The sequence below is a fragment of the Fundulus heteroclitus genome, chromosome 16 (assembly GCF_011125445.2).
Source record: "Fundulus heteroclitus isolate FHET01 chromosome 16, MU-UCD_Fhet_4.1, whole genome shotgun sequence".
Taxonomy (NCBI): Eukaryota; Metazoa; Chordata; class Actinopteri; order Cyprinodontiformes; family Fundulidae; genus Fundulus; species Fundulus heteroclitus.
Genome location: NC_046376.1, coordinates 32,966,246 through 32,971,047, shown reverse-complemented (window position 1 = coordinate 32,971,047; position 4,802 = coordinate 32,966,246).

Genomic DNA, 4,802 nt, shown 5'->3' with positions numbered 1-4,802 from the left:
GAGAGCCATCATACCCCGGCAGAATTTGCATTCTACACTTCATCTCCGGTAATACTACATAATTTTTGCACGGGTCATTGTTCTACTGAAATAGCGGCGGAGGGGAGGGGGAGAGAGGTGGCGATCAATAGACGGGGCCGGGAGAAACGGAGTCGATGCAGCAGCAGCAGGCTGCACCAGACAGCTGCTGCATTACGCCCCTATTCACACGCGCTAGTACTCTGTGTGTACGGTGCAATGTCGCCGACAACCCCACCCATTTTAATAAGACAAAAACACCAAAATAATCCTTTGTGAACAATTTTTTAAACCTACCGGGCGGGTCTTCCTCTCTGCTGAGGCGCGGTCTGTGTCCGACTCCGCTTTCTGCTGTTACACAAACATGCGTGAACATCCATCCGTCCATACATTTTCTGACCTGCTTAATCCCTCATGGGGTCGCGGGGGTTGCTGGTGCCTATGTCCCGATATCAACCATCAACTTACTCTTAAAACGATCTTGTGATACGTTATCTAAAGAAGAAAAATACGTCGAAAACTGGTCAGTTTCCTTTGTTTGCGCCCGCTATGTGTTTGCCTTCCCTTCCAATCCGGCGCGCATGCACAAAAAACCCAGATGAAAACAATAGCAGTGAACTGGTCTATAATGTATTTTATGGAGTGGTGTTTGGATGTATTATTTTATCTTTCATGTATTTTTATGTTGTGTTGTATGTCTGAATGCATGGCTGCAAAACAAATTTCCCCTTTGGGGGAGGACAGTCAAGGAACTGAACTGAACTGAACTAAACTGAGTCCAGATTGTTCTTGGCACACCAGAGAGTCAGCTGATCAACCTCCCCTCTGTAGGTCGACCCCTCACCATCCTAGATAAGAACGATGAGCTTTGTGTCATTAGCACATTAGTACCTACTATGAAGAACAAGAGAGAGAGAGCAAAAAGTTAAAAGCTGAAATGACAACAGTCATTTCAATGCAATGCAATGCAATGCAAAACTAGAGAACAGTAGACTGGAGAACAGTAGAAATTAGTAGAGTGGGAAAAATAGACCCTGATGTCCTTCAGTAGCCTAAGCCTATAGCAGCATAACTATAGAGATAGCTCAGAGTAACATGAGACACTCTAACTATAAGCTTTGTCAAAAAGGAAAGTTTTAAGATTAGTCTTAAAAGTAGACAGGGTGTCTGCCTCACGGACCAAAACTGGGAGTTGGTTCCACAGGAGAGGAGACTGATAGCTAAAGGATCTGCCTCCCATTCTACTTTTAGAGACTCCAGGAACCACCAGCAGACCTGCAGTCTGAGAGTGAAGTGCTCTGTTAGGAACATACGGGGTAATCAGAGCTCTGATATATGATGGAGCTTGATTATTAAGGGCTTTAAACATTAGAAGAAGAATTTTAAATTCTATACTTGATTTAACAGGAATCCAATGAAGGGAAGCTAAAATTGGAGACATATGATCCCTCTTGTTGATTTTCTTCTTTGATCTTAGTTTAGTGCTAAGATGTCTGGGATTATGGTGTTTAATGCCGACCTTAGTCCACAAACAGGATCCTTGCATATGTCCTTGGAGTTTTGTGATGTTAGAGGACATACTGCATCATCCGTTAACCTTTTTGCACTGTATGCAAACTGCAGGGGGTGTGACAAGGGTCCTGTGATGTCCTTCAGGTGGGCCAACACCAGTCCTTCAAAGGACTTCATCACTACAGGGCGACAGCGGTGTGTTTGAAGCCTGGAGGGACTGTCACACAGCTCTAGTGATCTGGTGAAGATGGGGGCCAGCTGTTTTATGCATATTTTCAGCCAGGATGTGTGATGCACTCAGGGCCTGGAGCCTTCCCGATCTTCTGCCGCTGAAAGGGTGGATGTGGGGGGTTGGAGTTGGTAGGAAACCATGGCAGTTGGGGAGGTAACTGTTTGAAGATGGTGTTGGAACAGGAGAGAGCTATGTGCGGTGTGGGCTTTAAAACCTTCAATAGACACCATTCAGCTCGTCAACCAGTTGTTGGGTACCAGCAGAATTGGGGGATGGTCTCCTGTAGTTAGTAAGTGTCCACAGGCTTTGCCACGGTGACACAGGGATGCTGGCTGACGTTCCCAGCTTTTCAGCATAAACAAACACACAAAACAGACAGTGGTTTGATCAGCTGGTGCACTCTGCGACAAAACTTTCAGTGTGTGTAAAATGAGAAAGCCTTGCTAAATCTTGGGTCTGAATTAAACACAGCATGCACATTTGCGTCAAGAAAACTGAAGTGCCCTTCATCTTTTCTTTTTTTCCCCCCTTCAAACGTGGTTCATGGTTTGTAAATAGCAAACGAGTTCACAGTCCATCAGTTTTGATTTACATGATAAGTCAGTGTTAGGGATATGTATTGGTTTGTACCAGGAAAAATAAAGGGCTCTATTTGATAATTAGTAGTAATTATCAGTCCAAAAACAGAACTTTGGCAAAAAAAGTTAATAATTAACTTAAAACGGTGAAGACATTCAGCCAAGACTTTCCCAATTGATATCTGATACTTGTAGATATTCCCCACAATCTCAGTGAACACTTTATATTCACTTTTCAGTCACAACAGGAAATCACAGACTGTCTGGCCAACTAAACGCTGCAGCAGTGCGGTTTCCCACTGCAGCCTACCCAGTTATACCAGCCTGTCAGCTGGTCTCTACTGCTCCTGATAAGTAAATACAGAATCAAAATTGGCTCATAACTTTGAACTGACTGCACAGTTTGGAGGCGTACTTTCTCGCCCAGAAACATCTGGTATAAAGGGTAAATTAAGGGTATATAAAATCGATAAGCTTGTAAACCCCTCATCTCCTTACTGTTCCTTTAGCCCCCTTTTGGTGGACTGTTTAGCCTTACAGCACAGAACCTCACCCCTTAAGCAAAGCTCCAGGCTTCTTGAAACTCCTACCCTCAAACCAGGACCTTTTTCCTGTCAAAGTAAAGCCCAGGGAAAGTGAAATCCCAAATATGGAAATCTTGTATTGTACATGCTCTCCTCACATCCCTGCTGCATATTACCCTGTTAAAATAGACCACTGAGACATTGGTGAATGAGGACTGAGCTCAGAGGGTTAATCAGAGATGAGGGTAGGGATGCATTAGCAGCATTTCATCATTTACTCAATAAAGAAAACTTAAGGCTATAAGGCCTCCCTGTGTTTAGTTACCAAACCTAAACACATTAAAAATCTTGTAATTTAGGGGGAAAAATTGTTTTTGCAAATGTATTGTTTGTTATATATAATTTTACATTGAAAAAGAATGTAAATGTCTGTACATTGTATTGTGCATGTATAGAAAAAAATGTCATGTCAAGGAAAACTTGCAGTTAGATCTTTTTAAAGTTATGATGTGAAGTGTGTTTTTCAATTTGGGCTTATAGTACCCTTATTTTTTTAGATTTTTTTTCTTTTATTTGTACCTTTTATTAGTTTTTGTCAGCAAAGCTCATGTCTTAGAACTTCATTAAATGTTTGTGATTTTTAGATCAAACATCATCTCCACCAGCTACATCGACAACATCTCCACTATCTACATCGACAAAGTATTCCACAACTACATCAACATCTCCACCAACTACATCAACCTCTCCACTAACTACGTCAACCTCTCCACCAACGACATCAACCTCTCCACCAGCTACATCGACAACATCTCCACTATCTACATCGACAACGTATTCCCCAGCTACATCGACAACATCTCCCCCAAATACATCAACATATCCCCCAAATGCATTTACAACATCTCCCCCAACTGCATCAACATCTCCACCAATGTCGACGACATCTTCACCAACTACATCATCAAAATCTTTACCTACGACATCATCAAGATCACCATCAACTACATCAATATCACGAGAAATGGTATCTGAAACTTGTCCACTTTGCAATGGCAAACAAACTGGTAAGATAATGCTGTTTATTTGAACAATTCCTTTCTGAAAAAAGATTTGGTTATGATTTAACTAATAACAAAACTAAGGCTCTGCTTTCTAAGGCTTCCACCAATGTTGCTTCACTAATAACGCATTACTTTATGTCCAGCATGGGCACTCTTACTGGCTATATGGCTATGTATCCCCGTACAGACAGGTTAACTGTAGGCACACCATCGTAGACTTTGCATGTAGACCCGATGCCTTTAATGCTTAAAGGGCATTTGGTCTGGTAGCAGCATTAACAAGGACCTTGCTGGGATATTGGGAATGCAGAATTATGTGTTTCACTGTAAAATGGCTACGGGATCATATTCCCAACTCTAGCGTCTTTCTGTCAGGCTTTTTGACCATATGAGCAGACAGAGATTTAAAGAAGAGTGGAAAAAGCTAAGATGGTGGATTGGCGGTGCTGGTGAACAACAGGTCTGTTGTGATAAGCTACAGACACAACAACCAAATGCGTTCTGACAATATCTGGTGATTTTAATCATGTTTCGCTTTCTGCTATACTTCCAACTTTTCAACGTTTGTATCTTACTCTACTAGAGAGAGAACAAAACTCTCAATTTGTTTATTCAACTTTCAAAGACTCATACATCTCTCAGGCAAGACCTCCTCTTGGCAAATCAGATCAAATCTGGTTCTTCTCTGCTCAGAATTAAACCTCTTTTCAACAGCAACCTGCATTAAAAATAATTTAAGAAAATAGTCACAAGAAGTAAGGAAGCCATAGGGTAGTTCACTGCTATTGTTTTTCATCCGTGTTTTTCGCGCCTGCGCGCCAGACTGGAAGGCAGAAGGCGGAGCACAGGGCAGACGCAAACGATGAGTTCTCAA